General features: G+C 52.7%; 1 long non-coding RNA gene across 1 annotated transcript; it reads left to right on the top strand.

The window, feature by feature from the left end:
- Window positions 1-26,720, top strand: LOC122424461. The gene is made up of 3 exons (XR_006264438.1): window positions 1-17; window positions 12,588-12,595; window positions 26,203-26,720. It is a non-coding gene; the product is annotated as an uncharacterized LOC122424461 (long non-coding RNA).
- The last annotated feature ends 26 nt before the right edge of the window (window positions 26,721-26,746 follow it).

Genomic DNA, 26,746 nt, shown 5'->3' with positions numbered 1-26,746 from the left:
AAATTGTAAATTTTGTTGTTCTAGTTCTGTGAAAATTACCGTTGGTAATTTGATGGGGATTGCAGAAGGGCCATCATAAAAAAATCTTCAAATAATACATGCTGAAGAAGGTGTGGAGAAAAGGGAACCTCATGGTGGGAGTGTGAACTGATAACAGCCACTATGGAGAATGGTATGGAAGCTCCTTAAAAAACAAAAAATAGAACTACCATATGACCCAGCAGTCCCACTACTGGGCATACACCCAGAGAAAACTGTAATTCAAAAAGGTACGTGTATCCCAGTGTTCATAGCAGCGCCATTTATCAGAGCCAGGACATGGAAGCAACCTAAAGGTCCATCAGCAGAGGAACAGATGAAGATGTGGCACATATATACAATGGATTATTACTCGGCCACAAAAAGGAGTGAAGTTGGGTCATTTGTAGAGACGTGGATGGAGCGAGAGACTGTCATACACGGTGAAGTCAGTCAGAGAAAAACAGATATCACATGTTAACACGTGTGGAATCTAGAAGAATAGCATGGACGATCCCATTTGCCAAGCAGAGATGGAGACACACGTAGAGAACAGAGGAGGAAGGGGGAGGGTGGGAGGAATTGGGAGACTGGGGTTGACACATACGCCCCATTGATACATACACACTATTGATGGTATATGCATGAAATCGATGACTGACGAGACCATATTGCGGAGCACAGGGAACGCTACCTAATGCCCTGCGGTGAGCTGAGAGGGGAGAAAGTCCAGAAGGCGGGGGTTTATGTATCTGGGTGGCCTGTGCGTTTTGCAGAAACTAACACAACATTGCAAAGCAACCGTACTCCAATAAAGAATTTTTCAAAATTTAAAAATACATCCTCCCCAAAAAGACAGGGAGGAAACTTAAGTGCAAGTTACCAAGTAAAAGAAGCCAGTCTGAAAAGGCTATATACTGTATGATTTCAACAATATTACAGTCTGGAGAAGGCAAAACTATGGAGGCAGTAAAAGGCTCAGTGGTTGCCAAGTGCCGGGGTGGAGACAGGTTGAATAGGCAGGCAGAGCACAGAGGACTTTTAGGGCCGTGGAGAACATACAGACCCCATGCCTGTCTTTGAGGACGTCTGCCCGGCCAAGCAGACAGAGCCAGTGCACAAGCAGAAGGAGGAACTGAGATTCTTCCTCTGTTCCCAGAAGAAGTCCAAGGAGGGAGCTGACCGGCCTTGGGGGCTTCCAGCGGCTTCTCGAGGAAGAGACACACCTAAGATGTGACCAGAAAGAGCTGCAAACAGAAAGAAAGCCAGAAGACTGTTGCAGGCCCCAAACCGCACATGGAAAGGCCCAGACTCTGTGAGAGAGAGGAGGACCGACCTCGTGTGACTTGGCCCAGGAGAGCTCGGAGCCGGCCTGGGAGGCTGAGGCTGGACAGCTGGGCCACACAGACCTCGGTCGGCTGCACCACGGCGACTCGGGGATGTCGCATGGAGAGCTATGGGGGGGGCCGAAGGGTTCTGAGCAGGGTGACGTGATCAGCTCCCTGCTTCAGAGCAGTGACCCCAAGAGAGCAGGACAGACTGGCGATGATGGACTGGCCCAAGGGGGATGGCAGCTTGGCTAAGAGAGAACCGGAAAGAAGTGGGTGACGTGAGAGGGTAGAATGTCCAGGCCCCGGTGACTGGGTTGGGGTGATGAAGGGGAAAGACTGTGAGGGTGAGGGTCTTGTTCAGATAGCAGGTGGGGGTGCACAAACAGGGGAGGATCTGCGAGAGGAAGCGGAGGACTGAGGCTGGCTTGGTTGGTTACCTACAGCTGTGCTGTGACGGAGCTGAATGCCAGCACACAGTTTGTGTGAAAAACCCAGGGAAGGTGCAGTCTTCCTGCAAGTCACTGTTTTGTTACCAGTTTCCTTTGACACTTCAGACTTCAGCCAGACCTGGAATATAGATGGCCATCTGGGAGTCATTAGATCCTGGAGTAAACATTTGACAGCCTTCGCGTTCCCAAAGAGGTCTGAACCCCAGATGACAGCTGGGCGCTTCCTGCAGCATGGGGAAAAACTTGACGTGAGCCTCAAAGCCAGAGCAGTTAGCTCAAAGACAGAGCTTTGGTTGAATTCTAACAATTACTCCTTAAAATAAGTAAATTTAAACAGTAAGGTCAACAATAGAAACAATCTCTCTTGACCCCAGCGTTCTCATCTGGTAATCGAAGGAGGACCTATTGAGCTCCCAGTTCCCTTCCAACTCTGAAGTTCTGTTGTTGTTCAGTCGCTCAGTTATGTCCCACTCTTGGATTGCGACCTCATGGACTGCAGCACACCAGGCTTCCCTGTCCTTCACTATCTCCCAGAGTTTGCTCAAATTCATGTCCACTGAGTCGATGCTGCCATCCAACCATCTCATCCTCTGTTGCTCCTTCTCCTTCTGCCCTCAATCTTTCCCAGCACCAGGGTCTTTTCCAGTGAGTTGACTGTTCGCATCAGGTGGCCAAAGTATTGAAGCTGAAGCTTCAGCATCCGTCCTTCCAGTGAATATTCAGGGTTGATTTCCTTTAGGGTTGACTGGTTTGTCTTGCTGTCCACGGGACTCTCAAGGGTCTTCTCCAGCACCGCAATGTGAAAGCATTGGGGCGTTTATTTGTTTACTTATTTTTGGTTGTGCTGGGTCTTGGTTGCTGCGGGCAGGCTTTTCTCTACTTGTGGGCAGGTGGGGCCGCTCTTCGTTGCAGTGCGCGGGCGTCTCAGCGCGGCGGCCTCTCTTGCTGCGGAGCAGAGGCCCAGGTGGACCGGCTTCAGTCGCTGCAGCACGCGGGTGCAGCTGCAGTGGTGCACGGGCTTGGTGGCCCCATGGCGCGGGGAATCTTCCCGGAGCAGGGATTGGACCCATGTCCTCTGCATTGGCAGGCGGATTCCTATCCACTGTAGCACCAGGGAAGTCCTGAGGGCATTTTACAACAAAAATAGTTGAGGGGCCACATTCACATAGCTTGAGGCTGCGCTGGACTTGCAGTGAGTAAGGGAAGGAGGGAGCCCACCAGATGCCTACAGGCAGCTCTGTGCTGGAGGCTTCTGCGCGTAAATTTATCCTAAGAGTCTTGTGAGATCAGGAACCGAGGCATCAGCTAGTAAGCAGCCAAGCAGGTTCCACGAAGACCTGTCTGTCCCCAGAACACAAGCCCGTCGCCCGGCAGTGCCGCTCACCCTGTGCCCCACCAGCCCTCCCCTGCTTCCTTCCGTCTGGCTCTCCTGAGTGTGGGGACGTTCCTGTGGAGGTGGGCACGTGTCCTCCGTGCGACGCCTAGGAGCCCTGACAGCCCCAGGCCAGGAGCCATGTCTTTTGGGAACGCCCCATGCTTCTGTGTCCCCGCTGCTCTTCCTAACTACTCTATAAAGAGGTGGCTTCACAGTAACATGGAAGATGATGCTGTGCTGGAAGACCTGGACAAGGCCAGGACTTACTCACCCCTCACACCAGCCCCTGAGAGTCACAGAGTCCACAGTCTGGCCCCATGAGTCGGCCGGGCAGCTGCAGGGTGCCAGGAGGGGCTGGGGCAGAAGCTGTCATGCCCCTGGGTGACGGGCATCCTTCTTGATGTTGTTGTTGTTGACTCGCTCAGTCCTGTCAGACTCTTTGCGACCCCATGGACTACAGCGTGCCAGGCCTCATAGTGGAGGACATCTAGTGGAATGTAAACTCGACTACTGTTCTTTTACATCAGAGTGCTGTGGGCAGTTTTGGTAGTGTTTACTGGGCAGTTCATTGTGCTCTGGGAGCGATAGATTCGGACAAGCCCCAGTCTGCAGACTAGACTGTTGAATGGCCACTGTGTGACCTCTACGTTGAGCCCGACCTGCCCACACTGAAGCATGGCCACGTCGTGGTGAGACTCCTGGGAGACTCAGGCTGTGAATCTCCATACAGTTCAATTCAGTGTTTGAAGGTTCCTTTTCACAACATAACAGATACCTCTGGGTCTGCGGCCAAGCGGGGCAGAGGCCCTGTCCACTCGGCCACCCCCCCAGCCACGTGGCCTCCAGCCGCTCGCTTGTCCTCGCTCACCTTTGTTTCGTCATCTTAAAGTGGACACATGTTTTGGGCTCCTCAGAGGATCAGGCTTCTCTGGTGGCTCAAACGGTAAAGAATACGCCTGCAGTGCAGGAGACCTGGGTTCGATCCCTGGGTCAGGAAGATCCCCTGGAGGAGGGCATGGCAACCCACTCCAGTATTCGTGCCTAGAGAATTCCATGGACAGAGAAGCCTGGCGGGCTACAGTCCATGGGGTCACAAAGGGCTGGACATGACTGAGCAAGTGACACTTTCACTTACAGAGGGATTAATGAAATTGTGTGGCCCCGTTTTGTGAAGTACCTTGTAAATTTTGTGTCATATAGGACAGGAGTCCCCAGACCCCTGTGATTAGGGTGCGGAACTGGGCCACACAGCAGGCCATGAGCAATGGGCAAGAGCCCGAAGCTTTATCTGTGTTTGTTCCATCGCCCCCTTTGCCGCCTGAGCCCCGCCTCCTGTCAGATCAGCGGTGGCATTAGATCTGAGCCGGAGCCTGAACCCCACTGCGAACCGTGCTTGTGAGGGGTCTAGGTTACGCCTTCCTTATAAGAATCTCAGAATTCTGATGACCTGGGGGGGAGCTGAGGCGGTAATGCTAACACTGGGGAGTGGCTGCCTCTGTTTCCCATCACTGCCAGCTGGGGCCGTCCGGTCACAGGAATACAAGCTCAGGGCTCCCACTGAATCCGTATTATGGTGAGTCGTATATTTATTTCATTATACACCACCATGTAATAATAAGAGAAATAGAGTGCACAATAAATGCAATGCACTTGAATCACTGAGAAACTACTCCCCGCCCCCACCCGCTGCAGTCCGTGGAAACTTGTCTGCCACGAAACTGGTCCCAGGTACCAAAAAGGTCGGGGTCCGCTGGTCTAGGAAATGATTCCTTGGTGTTTGTTTGTAACATCGAACGTAAGTCCTTTCCGACGGCGTCCCTGAGTTGTGAGGATGGGCCAGGAGCTGTGATGGTCGTTTCATACGTGTTTGACCTGCAGAATAAAATCAGCTCCTTTCCCTTCTCCTTTTGAGGTGTGACCTGCTAGGTGTCCATTTATGTTACCGTAATCTTCAGAAAATTCTTCCCTGAACATTATCTTCCCTTCTGTCCCGGTGACCCACCCCGAACGAGGCCCATCCATCTCGCCCAACTGCAGGCCTTGAGAGGGGAGGGGAGGATGCTTGTTAATTGTTCCGGTATGCGTGGCCCGTTCCCAGTCCACCTCTGGGCAGAGGTGCATGCTCCGGTGTTGGATTTCCATCGTCCTCGGGGAGCCCCAAGTGTTGCTTTGCCTTTGGGAGGGCGGGGGTCCCGGCACAGGCTGATTTACGGCATGGGCCTGGCACCGATTTCCTTTCACACGCTCCGAAGGAAGTGCTCTGGTGATGTTGGCACCCGGCAAGTGACAGAGGGATCACACAGTATCTTGTGATGTGGCGATGGCCGGGCCGCGCTCGGCCTCTGATTACAGCTAAAACAACAGTTGCTAAATCCAGCTAACACGGAAAAACCAGGAGAGAAGAGGGGAAACCAGCCAGGGCCGTGGAGGGGGGCCGTGGTTGGACAGGCCTGTGTGTGCACTTGCTGGGCGCAGGGCCCCAGGCGGCCCCCTCGTGTGGACACTGGCCGTGGAGACTCTGGGATCTAAAGCTGGGCTGAGAGAGCTGCTTTTATCATTTCCAGCGTGCAGCCCCAGGCCAAAACAGAGAAAACAGTTGTTACAAGTCTCCGTTCAAAGGCTGTTGAAACATTCTCTCCCTCTCTCACATGAGTATCTTCACCACAAGGGCAACACACGCACACACACAGTTACACGGCTCACACACACACACACACCCCACCCCACCGCTCCCGCCCGTTAACCATGGCTCAGGTAACCTGAAGCAGGTGAAACAAAGGAAGGCATTTCCTCCCAGCCGCTGACAGCACAGCGCCCTCACACAGGAAACCCGAGCTGGAGCGCTGCAGACGGGGGCCTGGGGGCTCCCTGCAGCTGCGGCGTGGTATAGACCAGAGGAGCGCCCTGCGAAATGGTGGCAGCCGCTCCCTGTCTCTCAGAAAGGCAGAAGAATGTACGGTCTCTCCTCTTAACGCTCCCTAATAAATACCACGCCTGCCGAGTCTGTAGCGGACGCCCATTACCCTGGCGTCCTCCAGGTAGGGCGTCTGTAGCTCTGCAAATCGTTAAGACCACGACGGTCTGTCAGCAAGCAGATACTTCAGATGACAGCGCAGAAGCCAGCTCCATGTATCCTGCGTTTTCCCTGGCTGCCTCGGGGCTGCGGTGGCGAGGCGGGGCCTTTACCCCTCTGCTCACGTCTCACGGGAGGTATTCGACGAGGAGGAGACAGGGTCCTCTCCTCGCCAGCCTCGGTGACTGACTTCCGGAGGGTCATAGGAAATCCTGGGTGGATTTTGTTCTCCTCTGTCCCTGTACTGAATAGATACTCACTCGGTTGTTGGTGGGTTGAGCATTCTTTTACTCAGCAGGTATGAATATGCAGCTATAGCCGTTTTTGGTTTTTTTTTTGGAACCAGATGACCAGGTACTGAGAAATTTTGTACCGTATTTCTTTGTGTATAGAGATTCTGCCTCTATCACAAGACTGTTTGGAGGATCTAAAATGCTATTGTGGTCCCAGACTAGACCCAGTGAAAGGGAAAACTCCCGTTTCTGCTTTGTTGTTGCTCAGTCACTGAGTCCTGGGTGCCTCCCTGCAATCACATGGACAGCCGCACCCCAGGCCCCTCTGTCCTCCATTGTCTCCCGGAGTTTGCTCAGATTCGTGTCTGTTGAGGCGATGATACCATCTAACTGTCTCACCGTTTCTCCTGACTGACAGAAGATTCCGGTACTCCAAACCTGTCGGTTGTTCCCCCCACACCAAGCAGTTCTCTGATTCTCCACAGACACCAGCCGGGCGTCCTGCAGTTCAGTTCCGTTCTCACACCCCACCTACCTGGAGGTAGCGTCAGATCCCACTGGTAAGGGCTCAGGTCTGTAGGCCTCCCCCCGCTCCTACAAGACTGTCTGCTGTGGTGGCCCACGACTTCTGTCTGGCTCGCCTAGGAACTGAGAGTTCCCTCGACTCCCCTCCTCGGCCTCACAATTTGCTAGAATGGCTCACAGAACTCAGGGTACCAGGACACAGCTCAGAAACACCAGAGTGGAAGGGATGTGTGGGGCACGATTTGGGGAAGGGGGCTCCTGCCCCCTCCCACCTTCCCAGCACCACCAGCTCCAAAGAGTTCCAAGTACCTTACTTCTGAGATTTTTATGGAGGCTTTATCATGTAGACCTGATCTGTTTTTTAATTATTCATTTATTTATTTGACTGGGCTGGGTCCTAGTCGCAGCACTAGAATCTTTCAGTTGTGGCACATGGGATCTAGTTCCGTGATGGGGGATTGAACCCACACCCAGAGCCTCTAGTGAACTTTCTACCATATTGCTTCTGTTCCATGTCTTGGCTTTTCCGCCAGGAGGCACGGCCCATGGGATCCTAGTAGCTCCCTGACCATGGATCAAACCCACACCCCCCACATTGGAAGGCAAAGTCGTAACCACTGGACCACCAGGGAAGTCCCCCATGATCAATTATTAACTCCACCTTCAGTCCCTCTCCCTTCCCCAGAGGATGAGGGGCAGGGCTGGAAGTTCCAAGCTTCTGATCACGGCATGGTGTTTCTGGGGACCAGCCCCCATCTTGAAGCCATCCAGGAGGACACCACCAGTCACCCCATTAGGATGAAAGATGCTCCTGTCACCCAGGCAATTACAAGGAAGTTAGGAGCTATGTCAGGAACCTGGGTCAAGGACCAAATACGAGAACGAAAGATGCTCCTAGTGCCTGTACCACTTAGGAAATTCCTTTCTTATTTGTTCATTTAGTCACCCACTTGTTCATTTATGCAATAAAGAAGTATTTATTGACCCCTTCTTTGGGCTAGACTCTGCCTAGTTACGGAGGCCAAAGATGAAAGAGAATTCTTGCCTGAATTCAGGGAGTTTGCCACCTGACCGTCTCATTCACTTTTTTCCTTCTTTAATAAAGCTGTCAGCTTTTATCCCCCAGTACTGCTTCTTCCTTGAGATTCCTCACTTTCTAGAGCAAGCAAGAGTCAGCTCCATGGAGGTTCCACAGGCCAACCTAAGTGCTGTGTTTCAATTTCTCCAACTCTAAAATAAAGCCCAAAGGGAGCTAACGATATTGCCAAAGATCACTATGAGGTTAAAGCAGAAAAGAAAAAGGACTGTAAACCTTTAGGAAAAATGTACTAAGCAGGTGACATTTTCCTGTCAGTTCTAAGATGTGTTTGCCTAGAGAAACTCTTTTTTGTTTTACTTTTTATTGTTGTTGTTTTCTAATATTTATGTTTTGTTTATTTATCTGGCTGCACTGGGTCTTAGTTCCCCGGCCAGGGATGGAACCCAGGCCCCCTGCATCAAGAGCACAGAGTCTCTTAGCCACTGGACCAGATAGGAAAGTCCCTGTTTGTTGTTGTTGTTGTTTATTAACAACAGCTTTATTGAAATGTTATTCATATACCTTACACTTTACCCACTTCCTGTGTACAAGTCAGTGGTTTTTAGCATTTTCACAGAGTTGTACAACCATTACCACAGTCAATCTGAAAGATTTTCGTCACCCTCAGAAAAGAAATGCCGCTCGTATCCGCAGTCACTCAGCCCTTCCTGCTCGCCCTCAGTGGATGTCTCATTCTGCCGCAGAGTCGGGCTCAGTGTTCCGTAAGGCGCTGTCATCGTCGGACACGACCTAGCACTGAACAGCCGCAGCAGGAGCAATGCTGAAGCGGCCGGTGCTGGTCTAAACGTGGTTCCGCTGCCCCGGCTCCCAGATTCACAGGCGGACTGGGAGCTTCTTGGACCGTAACCTGCACTCAGGAGGTCCTTGATGGGCGAGTTTCAACTACATTTGAAGTTACTGATTTATAAACGATATGATTGCTGGTAACGCCCCTGACTCTTTGGGTTACATTTTTTTTTTCAAAGTGCTAATTATTATCGGTACACCGCAAAATTGATTTTTGTATGTTGATTATATATCTAACAACACAGTGGGTGTCTCATATTAGTTTTAATAGTTTGAGAATTCTTTCAGATTTTCTATGTAGATCATCATATCATTTGCAAACAGCAATAGTCTGGGCTCTTCTCTTCCAATTCGTATGCCTCATTTCTTTTTCTTGTTTCCCCCCCACCCCCCTTTGGCCAAGGCTGCCAAAATAATGTTGATTTAAAGCCCTAATAGCAGATTCATTGAATTGTTCCTGACTACTAAGAATGCTTCCAAAGTGTTACATTTATCATAATATTCCCCCTAGCTTTTTAGATTAAGGAAACTCCTTTTGGTTATAGCTTTGTAGTTTTATTCAAATTATGAGTGCATGTTAGACTCATTTCCTGCATCTATTGAGATGTTTAATGGTTGGATCTCCTTGCAGTCTAAGGGACTCTCAACAGTCTTCTCCAACACCACAGTTCAAAAGCATCAATTCTTCGGCGCTCAGCCTTCATTATGGCCCAACTCTCACATCCATATGTGACTCATGGAAAAACCATAGCTTGGACTATATGGACTTTGCCAGCAAAGTGATGTCTCCGCTTTACTGTCAATCATTTATTAGGTCCAGTATCGGGAGCTGGACAGGAGGGCCCGTGAGCAGGGATGGAAGGAAGGATGAGGAGTCGAGAGCCGGCCTGGGCGAGGGAGCGTGTCCAGCAGGAGTGCTGGGCGCGGGCGGCTCTGTGCCCGGCAGCCAGCCTCAGGCCCGCCCGCTCCTGTTCTTCCCCGGCAGTGCCCGTCCTCCACCACCTGCTCTTCGCCGACTTCCCTCTGGCATACTCCTTTTGAGGTGGGAGGTGCTGGCCGTTGGGGGACCCTCTGGCCCTGGCTAGAGGGAGCGAGACAGAGGCGGGCTTGAGGCCCGGATGACCCACGGAGACGGAGTCAGAACAGGTGTGTTGTAATGTCCTTCCTGCCTCAGCAGACATGACGAAACAGACTGTCTGCCCTGAACAATTCATTCATTTGTCAGAGCTGCTCACAGGGCGAGCGAGGCCTTGCAAGCAGCAGCACGTCCCGAGCAGGGAGAGCCCGGCTGGGCGTCCTTCACCGAACGGGTTGCCCGTCGATGTGCTGAGCGTCCTAAGATGAGCTTTTTAGGAAGTGCGGCCTTTTGAATTTAAAGGTTCATAATGGCCCGAGCCCCAGCTCGGCCCAGGAGTCGCTTCCAGACCTCCTTTCATCGATTTTCTGAGGAACTTGGATCCTGAATTGTGAAGTAATGATTTGCCTTAGCTGTAAACAGAAATGCAGGAAAAATCCAAAATATTTCCAACTGGTGTGCAACCTGGACCGCATGATGAAATGTGCCTGCTCCCCGCCATCACCACCTCCATGTGTGACCCCGTCCTGCGGCTATCTTGGTCTCTCTGCTTCTTCTTGATAATGAACGGGAACTCGGCACATCTGTGTTACTCGTGATGAGAACTGCCTCCCCTGCCCTGCGCTCCCCAGTGAGCACACCCCGTCACCGCAGGGCAGGGCTGGCTTCACCTTCCCGGGCCAGTGCTCTCAGCTAGTAGGTTACAGCCTGTCTAGACTAAAACCTAGTCATCCTGGCGCCCAGGGACCAGGGCGGCTGGGCGAGGGGCCTGTTGAGTGCAGTGGGGTGAGGGGAAGGGTGAGCATGAGGGTGGGGAGCCTGGACTCCCACCCAGTCGGCCTGAGAGGTGGGGGGCGCTCAGCCGGCCGCAGGAGGGGCCTTACTATGACTGGGCACTTGGCGCCTCCTCTCAGCCTGCGTGTGAAGGACCGGGGCGCAGCCCACCTGGGGAGGCAAAGCCATTCCTCACAGGGACGCCGCTCCTCTCGCCCCAGTCCTTTGCTGGAGCCACCAGCAGTGCTCATTCATTTGTGAACGGGTGCTTGAGCCCAGCGAAGAGATGGTCTACAAGCCTGTTCGTCAGCTTTCAAGAAGCTCCGCCCCGACGACAAAGCATTTTGAAGTTTTATCAAATGGTTTTCAGTGGTCTAATAAGAACAGCAGCTAACATTTACCTAGTGCTTGCTGTTCGCCAAACACACGGATACTTTGTTGTCGTTCAGTCACTCAGTCGTGTTTGACTCTTTGCATCCCCATGGACTGCAGCACACCCGGCTTCCCTGTCCTTCACTCTCTCCTGGAGTTTGCTCGAACTCATGCCCGTTGAGTTGATGATGCCATCCAACCGTCCCATCCTCTGTCTCCCCCTTCTCCTCCTGCCTTCACTCTTTACCAGAATCAGGGTCTTTTCCTATGAGTCAGCTTTTCTCATCAGGTGGCCAACATATTGGAGCCTCAGCATCAGTCCTTCCAATGAATATTCAGGACTGATTTCCTTTAGAAATGCCTGGTTTGATCTCCTTGCAGTCCAAGGGACTCTCAAGAGTCTTCTCCAACACCACAGTTTAAAAGCATCAATTCTTCGGCGCTCGGCCTTCTTTATGGTCCAGCTCTCACATCTGTAGATGACCACTGGAAAAACCATAGCTTTGACTAGATGGACCTTTGTTGCCAAAGTCATGTCTCTGCTTTTTAATACACTGTCTAGGTTGGTCATAGCTTTTCTTCCAAGGAGCAAGCATCTTTTAATTTCATGGCTGCAGCCACCATCCATAGTGATTTTGGAGCCCAAGAAAATAAAGTCTGTCATTGTTTCCGTTGTTTCCCCATCTCTTTTTTTTTTTTTTTTTTTGTTTCCCCATCTCTTTGCCATCAAGTGATGGGACTGGACGCCATGATCTTAGTTTTTTGAGTGTTGAATTCTGAGCCAGCTTTTTCCCTCTCCTCTTTCACCTTCATCAAGAGGCTCTTTAGTTCCTCTTTGCTTTCTGCCCTTAGAGTGGTGTCATCTGCATATCTGAGATTATTGATATTTCTCCCAGCAAACTTGATTCCAGTTTGTGCTAGAATCCAGCCCCGCATTTCGCATGATGTACTGTGCATATAAGTTAAATAAGCAGGGTGACAATATACAGCCTTGACATAGTCCTTTACCAATTTTAAACCAATCCATTGTCCCATGTCCGGTTCTGTTTGTTCTTGACCTGCATTCAGGTTTTGCAGGAGGAAGGTAAGGTGGTCTGGTATTCCCCTTCTCTTTGTTGACAGCATTTAAATTTAGTCCTCGAAATTAAATTTAATCAAAGTTAATTACTTGATCTTCCCCAGAATCATCACTTTAGAGAGGGATCCTTGGGCCTTCCCTGGTGGTCCACTGATTAAGATGCCCCCCTTTCCGGGCAGGGGGCACAGATTCAGTCCCTGGTCCGCAAACTAAGACCCCGCGTGCCGTGCAGCACAGCCATGAAAACAGTACTAGGAAGCGATCACTGAAGGCTTAGGAAAACAGAAAGGTGTCATTTCACACCATCAGACAGAGCAGTGCCTCACCCACCCTGGTGCTGTGAGGGACGCAGAGACTGCAGGGGGCGGCTGGGGCCTGCCCTCCAGGTGCTCTTGAGAGTCAGGGTGGTAAGCAGAGTGTACCTCGCTGATCTGCTGCTAAGAATAGGCTTGTTCTTTTATTCCCTCATTCAGCAGCGTTTATTGAGCCTGATGGTTGATTCATGGCTGGTTTGTGATGTATTGGTGCCGAGCGCCGTGTGCAGTCCTGCAGACACTGGTCTTAAGGAGCGTGTCATCTGCAGCGAATACGCTGGGAAGTTCAGGGTGGGGGGGTGGGGGGCGAGAGAGAGGAGGAGGATGCGGCGGGGCTCATTTCGAAGCTCGAGCCGGGGGTACAAGGGGGAAGTGAGCTGGTGATGAAGGACAGGCTTCTCGCCCTCGGTTAATGACAGTCTGCCCGTGGGCGGGGCACGACCTAGTTACGTGTGACAGGTTCAGCAGCAGCGTCTGACGGGCAGGCAGGGAGGCGTGCCCCCTCTGTGTGTAGGGTGAGAGGGCTTCCAAGGAGCCCAAGTTGGTCTGTTCATCTGCCTTCCCCACCCCCACCCCCCGTGTCAGTGCTGGCTCGCACAGGCAGCTCGGTACCGGACGCTCACCTGGACCGTCTCTGGACGAAGGGCACAGGCCCCGGGCCGGGGGAGGACTGGAGGAAGGGGCCCAGGACAGGCAGAGCCCGGAACGTGCCCTTCACCAGGGGCCCCTGGTCTCTTGGGGTCCCTGGGTCTGGGAGCAGCTCAGCGCCCACAGCGCCGTGTGCAGGGGGACGAGGGAGGCTGGGCCGGACCAGCTGAGCTGATCCCCGCCCCCGGAGCCCTCCTCCTCAGCGCCTCTCATCACCGCCGTGCATGTTCATTGAAGCCCAGCAAGACCCACGCCAACAAAAACGAAGAAAATGATCTCTTGCGGTTATTTATATTGTCAGCCTCCTCTGGAGTGCTTTTTTTTTTTTTCCTTCCCCCAGTCCAGCTTGCAATAATTTATTAAGAAAGATAAAGCGATTTTTAAGTGTGATTTTTAAGGAGTTAGGCCCACACATGAGCTGCTTTCTGTTATTCTTCTGCTTGGGTTTGATGTTGTTCCCAACATGAACTTAGATTTACCTTCTTCTCCTGGTAGTTTGGGACCACGGAGGAGAAAACCCCCGATCTGTAATAGTAGCCACTGCACACACAGACTGAGACAGAAACGTCTCTGAAATGACTAAACACCGTCACCACACAAACTCCTTTCTGAGAAGGGGGGTGACACGGGAGGGACATCACAGGGGAGCCGACTCTTTGGAGATGTTCCCTTCCTCTGCCACCCTTGTCTTGCTTCTCCATTAAGCAAAACTCAGCTTTCTGAACATAGCGCCTGTTCATCACTGGGCTGAGGAAGAGAAGAGAGAAATAAATGGAAGAGGCTGGAAAATTCTGAACACGGTTTATGAAGTGGGTTTTAAAAAAAAAAAAAAAAGTAGGGAATGAACCACTCTTTCTTTTTCTCTCTGCAACCTCTAAGCTCTTTCAGGTTACGGCCAATTAGAAAAAACTTGGAGCGCGTCTCAAGGCCCAGATTTCCCACCATCAGAAATGCGCAGCCGCCAAGGAAAGGTCGGGAATCGGCCCCGTGGAGCTGAGCGGGCTGGAAAAGTACTGACGGACCAGAGGGGAGCCTGGAGCAGGGGGGTGCCGCAGGGCGGGAGGGTTCCCCAGGCCTCGGCTTCCTCAAGCCCATCTGCGTGGCCGTGCCCCTCGGCCGGCGGGCAGGTGGGCTCTTGGCTTCCCCCGCCTCCGAGGATGGTAAGGCCGCAGAAGGAAGGAACCTGAGGTCCCGGCGACCCTCCGGGAAAAGCCCCTAGAGCCTGGACGCCCGAGCCCTTCTGCTGGGAGTCAAGCCGGGCCGGGCCGGCGCCCCGGCAGCCGCCGCACAGGCGTCTATATTTAGGTGAGGGCAAGCCGCTGCCAAGGTAAAGAAAGGCATGGTCCCTGTCGCCTCGCACGCTGTTTGTCTTGGCACAGAGGCCCCGCCTGTGCCCGCGTCCTCTGCTCACGGCAGGCCCCGTGCTGCCCCGAGGCCTGGATGCCCTCACAGAGGAGGAGGCACCTCCCGGAGCCCAGCGGCTGGTGTGGGGGGGCAAGCTCAGCCCTCCTGAATGGCGCCCTTCATGCCTGCGGCGATGTGCCGCCCGGCAGGCACTGGCCTCCGTGTCCCGTGCGCCCCCCTCGCAGGCCGTGTGGTCGTGCCCCGAGTGACCCGGCATGCCCAGGGGCTCGTCGCCTCTCCAGAGCAGCAGGCCCCCAGCCTGCAGTGGGCAGCTGCCCTCTCCAGGGCCCAGCCTCTAGGCCTGCTGAGCACCTGGGGACAGAGAGGCCCCCAGCCATGGAAGGGCGGCCCAGCTTGGCGGACCTTCACCTGCAAGCCACCCAGAAGCTTCTCCAGCCTCGAGCCCCACCCAGAAGCCCTCCTTGCCTCCCTGCCCCCGCTTCCTTCAGGAGCCTCACTGCTGGCCTCCCTTCCTTGCCCCCCACTCCTCACCCCCCAGCCGTGCTTCCAGTTAACACAGTTAACACCCCACCCCCCCTTCACTTGTGAATCACCTCTTCCAGGAAGCCTTCTGTAAAGGGTCTATTGACTTCTCCCTTAAGGTCATGCTGGCCTGCCTTCCGAAATGTTCCATCCTTCAGGGCTTAGATCGGTATCATCCAGTGCAGAGCCTTAGCGGAGTGCCCAGCCCGCTGCCCCTCAGCTCAGGCAGCTGCCCTGGGCCGCCTGTCAGACAGCCCGCCTGCCATGCCTTACCATCCTGGCCAGACCAGAGGCTGGGGAAGGGGCCGTCCCCGCTCAGCCGTCTCCTTGTCCCCAGAGATACCTCGCCCAGTACCCTGAGGTGCAGCTCCAGCTTCCGTCACCCTAACTCTCCCCCGCCCCAGCCTCCCCAGAGCTAGTGGAGGGGTAAGCATGCGGGGAGGAGAGGCTCTCCCAGGCCCCCGGACAGGCTGGGGGAGGTGGCGATGGGACGGCACCCCGCGGGGCCCTCGGGCCCACGGATGAGGGGACAGCTGTTCACCCAGCGCGAGGACCCAGCTCCCCAGCCAGCTCTAGCGTCTGAGGCCCGCAGACTCCCCCTGCGGAGGGCTCAGGTCTCTTGGTTTTCGAATCCACATGGGGCGAGGTCCTTGACGCAGACATGGTGGGGCCTGGAATGAAGCGCTGTTCATTCTGACTCCGGGGGAGCCGTGTGGCCGTTCTCAAGCTGACCTTCCCAGGGGCTTCTAGAACCTAGAGCAGCTCAGAAACACCCCCCTCCAACCCCAGACCAGGGCTCCCGCCCGCCTCACTCCCTTGCAAAAAATGAGCCCAACGCTTATCCTCCTCTGCAGAGAAGAGGCGGTTCTGTGTGTAAGGCACCGAGACCCCCAACCCCCCACCCACCCAGACGGGCCCAAACTGGCCGCTGGGGCAGGGAGACCCCCCTCTGAGCAGGTCCGCCCGGCTGGGTCTCTCAGGGCCTCTCAGAGCTGGTCCGGGTTTGGGGGACTGTTCCCAGGGGCCAGACGCACAGGACCGGAGGGGAACTGCGCACCTTCTGCTGAGTTGGAAGTAGCTCATCAGGGGAAGTCAGGTAGCGAGAGAAACGTCTTTACGGACGGCTGTTAGCAACCGGAGCCCGCTCCGGCTCCTCGTACACCTGTAGACCTCGGGGAGCCGGGCAGCCAGCGGCCCAAGACTGCAGGGCTGGGGGGCCCACTGTGCCCACCCCTCGCCCCAGCAGCAGCGACCCTCAGCACAGGAGTTCCATACTGGCCATGGAGCCCGCGGTTCAGGCAGGGCTGTGCCTTCCAGGACCATTCCCGGGGGTTGGGGGGAGCCAGACCCCTGTTCCGCAGGAGACGCAGAGTCTCAGGGGCGCGGGAAGGGCGTTTGTGTTCCGTGGAGGCCACCCTTGTTCTCAGGGTAAACATTTGTGTGAGCATACTTGGCGGGGGCATCTGGGGAGGCGGACCCCTCACCTCTCCTTCCTCCAGCGTGGACCAGGCCTGCGGCTAGACCCAGGACCACCCTGGTAGCCTAGGGCTCCACGCCCGGCTCCGCCTGTGACCTCCGTTAGGCCTTGGTCTCCCTCCCGTGACTGGGGGTGAGGCTGGGGGGACCTGACGCGTGTGAGATCGTCTCCAGCTCTGGAATTTTAGGACTCCGATCTTATACTCACTATCAGCCTGCTGGGCCTCCCTCCAGACGAGACCTCAGATACATACCCTGCTCTCTGCTTCTCCTGGCACCCTGTGTGACCATGCTGCTTGGCACTGAAGCTCACCAGCTTACAGCAGAGCCAGACTCCTCACCATGGACCCCCTCCTCATGGAGCCTCCGCCTTGAGCTCCTCCCGCCTTGACCACGGGCGCCACCGTCAGTCCCTGGAGCACGCACGCCTTCAGGTCTCTGCCCCTGCCGTTCCCGCCACCTGGAGCCCCCTTCTCTGCACCCCGTGGAGTTCCCAGTCCTCAGATCTCAGCCTGAATGTTGCCTTGCGGGGCCTCCTGAGAATCCCTGTCTACTGCTCCGCCTCACTCCGTGTTTACTGACCGCGCCTCGTGGCACTCACATGTCTTGGGGCTGTTGTCTTAGTTCCCGTCCTGTCTCAGTGTCCTGTCGCCTCCGCTGGGATGGGAGTGTCACACACGTGGAGGCCTGCACACACACAGCCCAGCAGAGGGCCCGGGACACAGAGGGTGTTCCGTGTTTGTAGAATGGATGAGTGGATGGACGGATTGTTATTGTCATCGTTGGTTAGTCGCTAAGTCGTGTCTGACTCTCTGCAACCCCATAGACTGCAGCATGCCAGGCTTCCCTGTCCTTCACCATCTCCCAGATTTTGTTCAACTTGAGCATCATCGAGTCGGTGATGCCATCCAACCATCTATCGTCCCCTTCTCCTCCCGCCTTCAGTCTTTCCCAGCATCAGGGTCTTTGCCAATGAGTCGGCTCTTCGCATCAGGCGGCCAAAGTATTGGAGCTTCAGCTTCAGCATTAGTCCGTCCAGTGAATATTCAGGGCTGATTTCCTTTAGGATGGACTGGTTGGATCTCCTTGCAGTTCAAGGTCTCTCAAGAGTCTTCTCCAGCACCACAGTTCGAAAGCATCTATTCCTTGGTGCTCAACCTTCTTTATGGTCCAGCTCTCACATCCATACATACTTCCTCCACAGAGAGCATCGGTTTCTTTCCTGATTTCTGAGTCTCAGGCCCCATTCTCCCTCGAGGATCTGAATGCAGCAATGAAGGAGGTGTTACATAAATCCCGCGTCCATTAGGAAATCCTCAGCCAGGAGCCGAAAGAGCCCGTGTTCCAGTGGCTCATCACGGTTGGTTTCTTAAGGGCCCGCTTGACGCCAGGTCCTGGGTGAGTGCTCTCCACCCGCGGCTTGTTTGCCCTTGAGAGCTCTTGTGAGGATAACTCTGCACCTGAGTCTCATACACAGTAGGAAACTTTGCCTGAGGTCACAGAGCTCTTGAGTGGGAGAGTCCGGATCTGAACTCGGGAGCACTAACTCTAACTCTGTAGAGTTAGATCTAACTCATAATTCTTGTGAGTGAGCAGTTGAAGGAGTGACATCTCAGGAGGAAGCAGCTTTGAGATATTTTCAGCAGGAAAAGCTTTAATTAGACTCTTCTATGAGATCAGTTACTCACAGTTTCTAAGAGCTGACCAGGAAATGCTCATGATGTAAACAGGGATTTTTTTTTCCCCAGATTGTTAATTTGTGTTCCCAATAATTTCAGACATATAACAGCACATACCGTGTTACCTGATGTTGGGTACTGTTCTGCACACTTTAAATTCTTTGTCACACAGCCCTATGAAGAAGATGCAGTTTCTGTCTTCATTTTCCAGATGAGAAAACAGCCACAGAGAGAGATTAGGTAAATTGCCCAAGGTCACCCAACTAGTAATCGGGATGTGGTCCCGGAAGTCTGGCGACAGAGGCCAGGCTCGTTAGCCCTGGGCTAACATGCGGGATGTTGATTGGTGACTAAAGGGGAAGTCCTAGCCAGGCTAAGAGAAGGGCTGCCAACCAGCTGTGGAAGCAAGGACACTGGACTGAAGTGATTCTGTTACACTCAAGAGTGGCTGGAAAATTACACTCTGGGTCAGGCGGTTCGGAGACAGTCTGGGTGCCGAAAAGGTGGGAGCCTTTCACCCGCTGCCTTCTTGGCCATTTTAGAAAAGCCACAGTATTCCTCTTAAATTGTGTATCTTGGCAAATTATTATAAACATTGGGCTTTCCTGGTGACTCAGATGGTAAAGAATCTGCCTGCAATATAGGAGACCTGGGTTCAATCCCTGGGTCGGGAAGATTCCCTTGGAGGAGGGCATGGCAACCCACTCCAGCATTCTTGCCTGGAGAATCCTATAGACAGAGGAGCCTGGTGGGCTACAGTCCATGGGATTGCAAAGAGTCAGGCACGACTGAATGACTAAGCACAGAATAGCATATATTTATATTCTGTGAATGTCCCACCTTTTAGCTTTTTTTGCTGAATTTTAAAATATAAAATGTATTGAGGTTGAATGTACATATAGTGAAATGCATGTAAAAGTATACTTCCCTATGATTTCTGACAAACTTACATGTGTAACTACCACCACAGTCAAAATACGGACCATGTCTAATCACCCCAAAAGGTAAAGATTTCCTCAGGGCCCTTAACACTGAGATCCTACACCACCCACCCCCAGGCAGTCAAGGGTCCGATTTCCGTCAGTCATTACAGATTCCATTTGTATGTCCTAAGATTTCATGTAAATGCAACCACATTTTTTGTTTTATTTTTTTTAATTTATTTTTGCTGAGATATAATCGACATGAAACATTGTATAAGTTTGTGTGCAACATGTTGTGTACAACATGTTGATGTATTTACTTCTTACAATGTTAGTGTTAGCTAAACATCATGTCCCATAATTTTCATTTGTTTGTGTTGAGAACAATTATGATCTAGTCTCTTAGCAACTTCAAAGTTCATAACACTACCATTTTGTATCATGACTATGCTGTGTATTAGCTATTCAGGACCTATTTATCAACTAGTTGCAAGTTTGTACCCTTAAACACCCATCTCCCCAGTTGCTCCAACACCTCAGACTGGTAACCATCACCCCATTCTCTGTTCTTACAAGTTTGACTTTTTTAGATTCCACCTATGTGACACCATACAATGTTTGTCTTTCTCCATGTGACCTACATTCCTTAGCACAGTGCCCCCAGGTCCATCCTTGCTGAAAATGGCAGGATTTCCTTCTTTCTCTTGGCTGACTAGTATTCCACTGTGTGTATGTCTTTATCTGTTCATCTGTTGACAGACGCATAGCTTGTTTTCGTATCTTGGTTGTTGTGAATAACACTGCAGTAAACACAGGATTGCATATATCTTTTTGATATCCTGTTTTCATTTCCTTTGGATAGATACCCAGGAGTGGAATCAGTGGATCAGAAAGTAGTTCTGTTCTTATTTTTCTTTTTTTTTTTGAGGAACTACCATACTGTTTTCCATACTGAACTGAACCAATTTGTATTCCCACCAACAGTGTACAAGGATTCCCTTTTTTCCACATCCTCAGCAACATTGGTTACTTGTCTCTTTGATGTTAGCCATTCTAACAGATGTGAGGTAATACCTCATGGTGGTTTTGATTTGCATTTCCCTGATGACCAGTGATGTAAGCATCTTTTCATGTACCGGTTGGCCGTCCGCATATCTTTGGACAAATGTCTGTTTAGTTCCTCTGCTCATTTTTTAACCAGATTGCTTAGATTATTGTTTAGTTTGGTGGTGGTGGTAGAGGTTGTTACTGAGTTGTGTGAGTTCCTTATATATTTCAGATATTAACCCCTCATCTCATACATGATTTGCAAGTATTTTCTTCCATTCTTGGGCTTCCCTGCTGGCTCAGACAGTAAAGAATCTGCCTGCAGTGAGGGAGACCCAGGTTCAACAGCTGGGTCAGGAAGATCCCCTGGAGTAGGAAATGGTAACCCACTCCAATATTCTTGCCTGGAGAATTCCTTGGACAGAGAAGCCTGGTGGGCTACAGTCCGTGGGGTCCAAAGAGTTGGACCTGATTGAGTGACTAATGTTTTTTCTCCCATTCTGTAGATTGCCTTTTCATTTCATAGTTTCTTCAGCTGTGCAAAGTCTTTTTAGCTTGATGTAGTCCACTTGTTGATTTTTGCTTTCGTTACTTGTGCTTGGTATCATATAAAGAGGACCATTGCCAAGACCAATGTCAAGGAGTCTCTTCCATATCAGGTTTTTAGTATCAGGTCTTAAGTATGAGTTTTTAATAATCCCTTTTGAGTTAATTTTTGCGAGTGGTACAAGAGAAGGATCCAGGCTCATTTTTCTGCATGTGGTTTACTGGTTTTCCTAATGCCGTTTACAGAAAACACTATCCTTTCCCTGTCGAATACTCTTGGCTCCTTTGTCAAGCAGTAACTGACCATAAACACAGGGGCTTATTTCCGAGCCATCTGTCCTGCTCCGCTGGCCTGTGTGTCTGTGTTGATGCTGGTACCGTACTGGTTTAATTACTGTAGTTTATAGTGTAGTTTGAAATCAGGGAGTGTGATGGTTCCAGCTCTGTTCTTCTTCCTCAAGATTGCTTTGGCTCTCTGGGGCCTTGTGTGGTTCCATACGAAGTTGAGGATCGTGTTTTGGAATCATATTGAATACTCTTGTGTAGCTTCTTCTGTTCAGTAAATTTTTGAGATTCTTCCATTTCATTGCATGGGTTAGTAGTTTGTACTTTCTTTCTAATTGCTGAAGAGTATCCCATTTTATATCATAATTGTTTATTCACTTATCTATCGATGAGTATTTATTTCCAGTTTGAGACTATTAAAAATAAAGCTCCGATGTGTGATTGTTAAACAGATCTCCGTGTGGACATGTGTTTTCATTCGTCTGAGTGATTGCATAGGACTGGAATTGCTGGGCTATCGTTCTAAGTTCATATTTAAGTTTTTGTCAGCACACAGGAGTTTATTTAATTGGTATCTGAGTTTAGTTCTGTCTTGTGGAACACGTATTTAATTTTTTAGAAGCTGTTGAGCTGTGTATGAAAGGTGTGTGCCGTCTCTTCCATCAGCAGAATGTGAGAATTCTGTTGTTCTCAACTCTTAGAGCTGGTCGTCCCTTTAATTTTGGCCATTTGGGGAGGTACATGGGCTTTATTTCAGTTTTCTGATGACAGTGGATGTTGACCATCTTCTCGTGTATTTAATTGCTGTCTGTCTGCTTTCGTGACACTTCTCTCAAATCTTGTGACCACGTTTCCACTGGGTGATTTATCTTCCTATGATTGAGTCGTAAGAGTTCTTTATAGTTTCAGGACAGAGGTCCTCTGTCACTAATCTGTCGGCATTGCAGGTGTTTTCTCAGTAGCTTTGGCTTGCCTCTTCATTTCCTTAACATTGTCTTTAAAAGACAATGAATTTTGAATTTATTGGCTTTGAATTTTGATGAAATCCAGTCTATTTTTTATCTTATGGTCCATACTTTTGGTATCTTAGGAATTCTTTGCCTACGTCTATGTCTCATCAATTAAAGAGGATGCCTTTTGCTTTTACATATATGTCCATGATTCATTTCAAATTCATTTCTATGTGTGATTTGGGCTAAAGCTCAGGGTTCATTTTTCTCCATGTGGAGATCTAATTTGTTTGAGCACTATGTGTTGGAAGGACTCTCCTTTCCCCATACATTACTTTGGCAGCTTGGCTGAAGGTCGTTCGACCCGTGTTTGTAGTGGGGGTCTGTTTCTCGGCCGGGATCCACCCCATCTCCGGACCACACTCGGGTTCCTGTACTTCTGCACCGAGTCTCATCCTGTGGCCTCTGCTGGTCCGGCCCGGAGGCCAGCACTCAGGAGACTCCTGCAGGGGCTGCACCTGGGCCTCTACTGATGCCCGGGGCACCTGCGTTTGCAGATTTAAAGTTTCCAAGCTCTCTTCTTCGTACCAAGTCGCTTCTCCTGCATCTCTTTAGATGCTGCATTCACTTCACGCTGGAGCTCTGAGCTCACATGCTTGCCTCCCGCCCGCCTCCCCCTTCTCCAGCGTTTGACCCCAAAAGCCCTCTGAGGTAGAGAACAGAAATGCCAGAGCGCCCGCCTTTTTATGGGGCACTCTTCAGAAAGTCTTCTGAGGCACTGAAAAGAAGAACTACATAATGGAAACCATTTTGCAGCCTCCAGCACAGCCATTTATCTCAATAATCATTTCATTTAAAATGTGGGTCAAACATATAAATCATATCTTGAAAGAAAGTATGTTGGTGCCACAGAAATCGCCCTGTGTTCTTACCACCTAATTTGAAAAATGTGTTTTGAAGCCAGGAAGAAAGCAAACAACCCTGGGGCCTGGCCGCTTTCCCCCACATGCCCCCTTCCTTCATGTTGTCCCCAAAATAAGTCCCCGCTCCTGCCCAAATGCAGTGGGGAGTCCACACCCTGCAGTTAGTCACTCTCTGCTATTTTAGTCTCCATCCTTCTAGACGAGGGGTTGGGAACCCAAGCCCGCCGCTCCTCACCCGTCCTCATCCCTGGACCCCACCGACCCCCACAACAGCGCTCAGTTACGGCCCCCGTCTTTATGCTATAACCCCCCTCAGGGCCCTTGGATACTGGTGCTCATTTAAGGACATGCCCGGAGGGAGGGAGCCCCCTCTTCCAGACTGTCTCCCTTCACTTCTCAGCACTTCCTGGGAGTGAAAAACACAAGAGAGCAACAGCCGCTAGTCCTGGCGCCCAGAACCACGCCCTCACCTCCACACATGGGGCGGGGGAGAGGGGGTGTCAGGATCCCCCCTCTTTACACCACACTTTTTCCCGATCACAGAGGTCACAGGTCGGCATCATAAAGTGAAAGTGTGAGTCTTAGTCGTGTCTGACCTCATAGGCTGTAGCCCACCAGGCTCCTCTGTTCATGGGATTCTCCAGGCAAGAATACTGGAGCGGGTAGCCTTTCCCTTCTCCAGGGGATTTTCTGAACCCAGGGATCGAACCCAGGTCTCCCGCATTGCAGGTGAACTCTTTACCATTTGAGCTACCCGAGTATTATTTAAAAAAAAAAAAAAAAGCTCAAATCAAGAACAAAACTCATACCCGTGGTTTTCACCACTCAATCTGCTTTCTGCTTCTGACTTTTTTTTTCCTATAAGGCCCGGGGTCAGACTAAGCATACGGTGTTATTTTCTCTTTTTATTTCAGACACTTCTGATCATTTTCTCGTACCATTAAAACTTGCCTGAAAGCATGTCTAACGCCTGCCTGACCCTCCCTCCGGTGCTGGACCAGGCTGTCTGGATGCCCTCCTCCCCGGGGAGGGTGAGTGTGAGCAGGAAGGACAAGGACAGGGGCCTGAGCCAGCAGTTTCTCTTTTCTGGCCCAAGGGGTGGCTTGCGCCCCCTGCCCACCGTGGGCTGTACCTTCTCCCCGCCCACCCACGTCCCTCTGCCCCCGACGCCCGAGCAGCTCCAGGAAGGTGGACACAAGCCTGGGGGACTGTCAGCGGATGGTGGTGTTGACGTCTGTGCCTCCAGCCTGGGTACCACTCACAGCAGCCTCTCCTCTCCAATTCCCTCCCGTGCCTCCTTAGAGATGACGGGCCCCCGGCCCCCCTCCAGGGCCTCCTCCTGTCCGTTGTCAGTGTCCCACCTCAGCTGTGTTCTCGGTACCTGGAGCAGGGAGGTGAGGGCCAGCCAGGCGACCCTGGCACTCTCCAGGGCCGGCCTGGGGTACTGGCCGTTTTCTCTGGATCCTGGTTCTGGGGTGTAAAGCTATTCTCATCCCCTCTTGTCACCTGGAGCCCAGAGCATCTGTGTGGGGGTCAGGGGGAGGGAGAGGGGAACAGAGGCCCCCGAAGGTGCCATGCAGCCCAGCCTTGTGCCCCAGCCCTGCCTCGTCCCTCCGTGGGCTTTGATCAGCTGTGGGGGCTGCGGCCGGACAGAGTCGTCCCCCCACCCCAGGAGAGGCCTGTGGGGGCTGCGGCCGGACAGAGTCGTCCCCCCACCCCAGGAGAAGGCCCCTCCTGCCGCCGCTGCAGCCAGCTCTGTTGGGTTTCCTTCCCCTTTAGCTCACCCCACAGCATGGGGCTTCCCTGGTGGCTCAGACGATAAAGCGTCTGCCTGCAATGCGGGAGACAGGGTTCCATCCCTGGATGGAGGGGCCTGGTAGACTACAGTCCGTGGGGTCGCAGAGTCGGGCACAACTAAGTGACTTCCCTTTCACTTTCACAGCGTGGAATAGAGTTCCCTGAACTGTATGGTAGGTTCTCACTGAAAGAGAAAGTCAGCTCAAGTCGTGTCTGACTCTTTGTGACCCCATGGACTACACAGTCCATGGAATTCTCCGGCCCAGAATCCTGGAGTGGGTAGCCTTTCCCTTCTCCAGTGGATCTTCCCGACCCAGGAATCGAGCCAGGGTCTCCTGCATTGCAGGCGGACTCTTTCCCAGCTGAGCCACCAGGGAAGCCCTCGGTTCTCATTGGTCATCTATTTTATACACAGTATCAGTCCTTTGACCGTGGCCTGCCAGGATCTGCTGTGAAGTCCTTATTTGCGTCCTACCAGCTGCCTTGGCCACCACAGTTTCTTTCTAGGAAGACCTTAGTCTCGTTCCTGGAACCAGGAGACAGTGCACAGGGGGCCCCTGAATCTGGCGCCCGTGGGATGGCAAAGGGGGAGGCTGGTGAGACGTTTAGCCCCAGTAGGCTAGACGTTTAGCCGCGCCTCCTCCAGCCCGCAGCTGCCTCCTGTCTGGGAGACTGAGTTTGGGGCTGGGGTTTGCGGGGAAGAGGTTCGGGCCTTAATTCCTCCCCCACATCTGGCGCCCAGCGGCGGCCAGGCGGAAGGAGGTTTGAGTGTTCCCGGCCCAAGTTGGAGTGGGGAGGCACCAGGGTGGGGTGCCCCGGGGTGGCGTGCACACCCCTGAGGAGGGGGCCTGCGGGGTCATCTCATCTCCCCCGAAGGAGGGTGAAAGGCAGGTGGACAGAGGTGGGCGAGGGGCTGGGACGGCCCTCCCTCTCCGCCCCGGCCTCCCACCGGACCCGTGGCCCTCTGTCTCCCATCTCTCATTCCTGAGGACGTCGGCTGCTCCACCAGTGACCCAGGCGGTTCCCTCCAGTCGCCCCTGTCTGAGGGGCAGAAGGGTCTTGAGCTTCCAGACCGCAGGGTGCACCTGGGGACACTGCGTGTGCACGCTGTGCGCTCAGACGCTGGGCTGACTGTGAGAGAGACGGCAGGGTTAGCCCTTGGTGTGACCGGGACCTGCCTGAGCCTCTACCGGGCGGCCCCTCCCGCTGCCCTCCCCAGGGGCGTGTGCAGACAGACAGGTGAGCCCTGCAGGGCTGTTCACACACAGCCTTGTCTCCGGCCAGAGCTGAGCCCACTTCCAGGCCTCTGGGAGCCCACAGGCAAGAGCTGCCCACCCCTCCGCACCCCCAGGGCCTGGCATGGGGCCCGCCGGGGCCTCCCAGGGAGGAGGATGAGGCATCAGTGCTCTGAACTCAAAGGTGGCTCCACAGCCCTGCCCCACCATCCTGTGGGCCTGGAAGCCAAGGGCTTGACCTGCCAGGATGCCCAGCAAAGCAGGTGGGCTGAGGGACTCAGAAAAGAACTTGTATATTGGCGAGGAGCCAGTTAACAAGGCTGTGATAATCTCAGGTGCATAGCAGAGCGACTCAGCCATACACATACACGTAGCCACTCTCCCCCAGACTCCCCTCCCATCCAGGCTGCCTCAGAACATTGAGCAGAGTTCCGGGTGCCATGCCGCAGGTCCTTGCTGGCTGTCCATTGTAAATACAGCCGTGTGCAGTGGTCCACCCCAAACTCCGCGACTACCCCTTCCCTCCAGCCCTCCCCGCAGCGGCCGTAAGTCTGTTCTCTGTGAGTGTGCTTCTGTTTTGTAGATAAACTCATCTGTGTCATTTCTTTTTAGATTCCACGTGTAAGGGGTTTCTATGTCTCCTTTGTCTGGCTGACTTCACTCAGTGTTGCGCTCTCTAGGCCCATCCATGTCGCTGCAGGTGGCATTATTTCGTTGTTTTTCATGGCTGAGTAATATTCCACTGTATACAGGTACAGCTTCTTTCTCCACTCCTCTGTCAGTGGACATTTAGTTTGCTTCCATGTCTTGGCTGTTGTAAACAGCGCCGCTGTGAACATGGGGTGCAT

This window comes from Cervus canadensis, chromosome 22 (assembly GCF_019320065.1).
Source record: "Cervus canadensis isolate Bull #8, Minnesota chromosome 22, ASM1932006v1, whole genome shotgun sequence".
NCBI lineage: Eukaryota > Metazoa > Chordata > Mammalia > Artiodactyla > Cervidae > Cervus > Cervus canadensis.
Note: the sequence above shows the minus strand (reverse complement) of the source record. Positions and strands in the feature narration are given on the sequence as shown.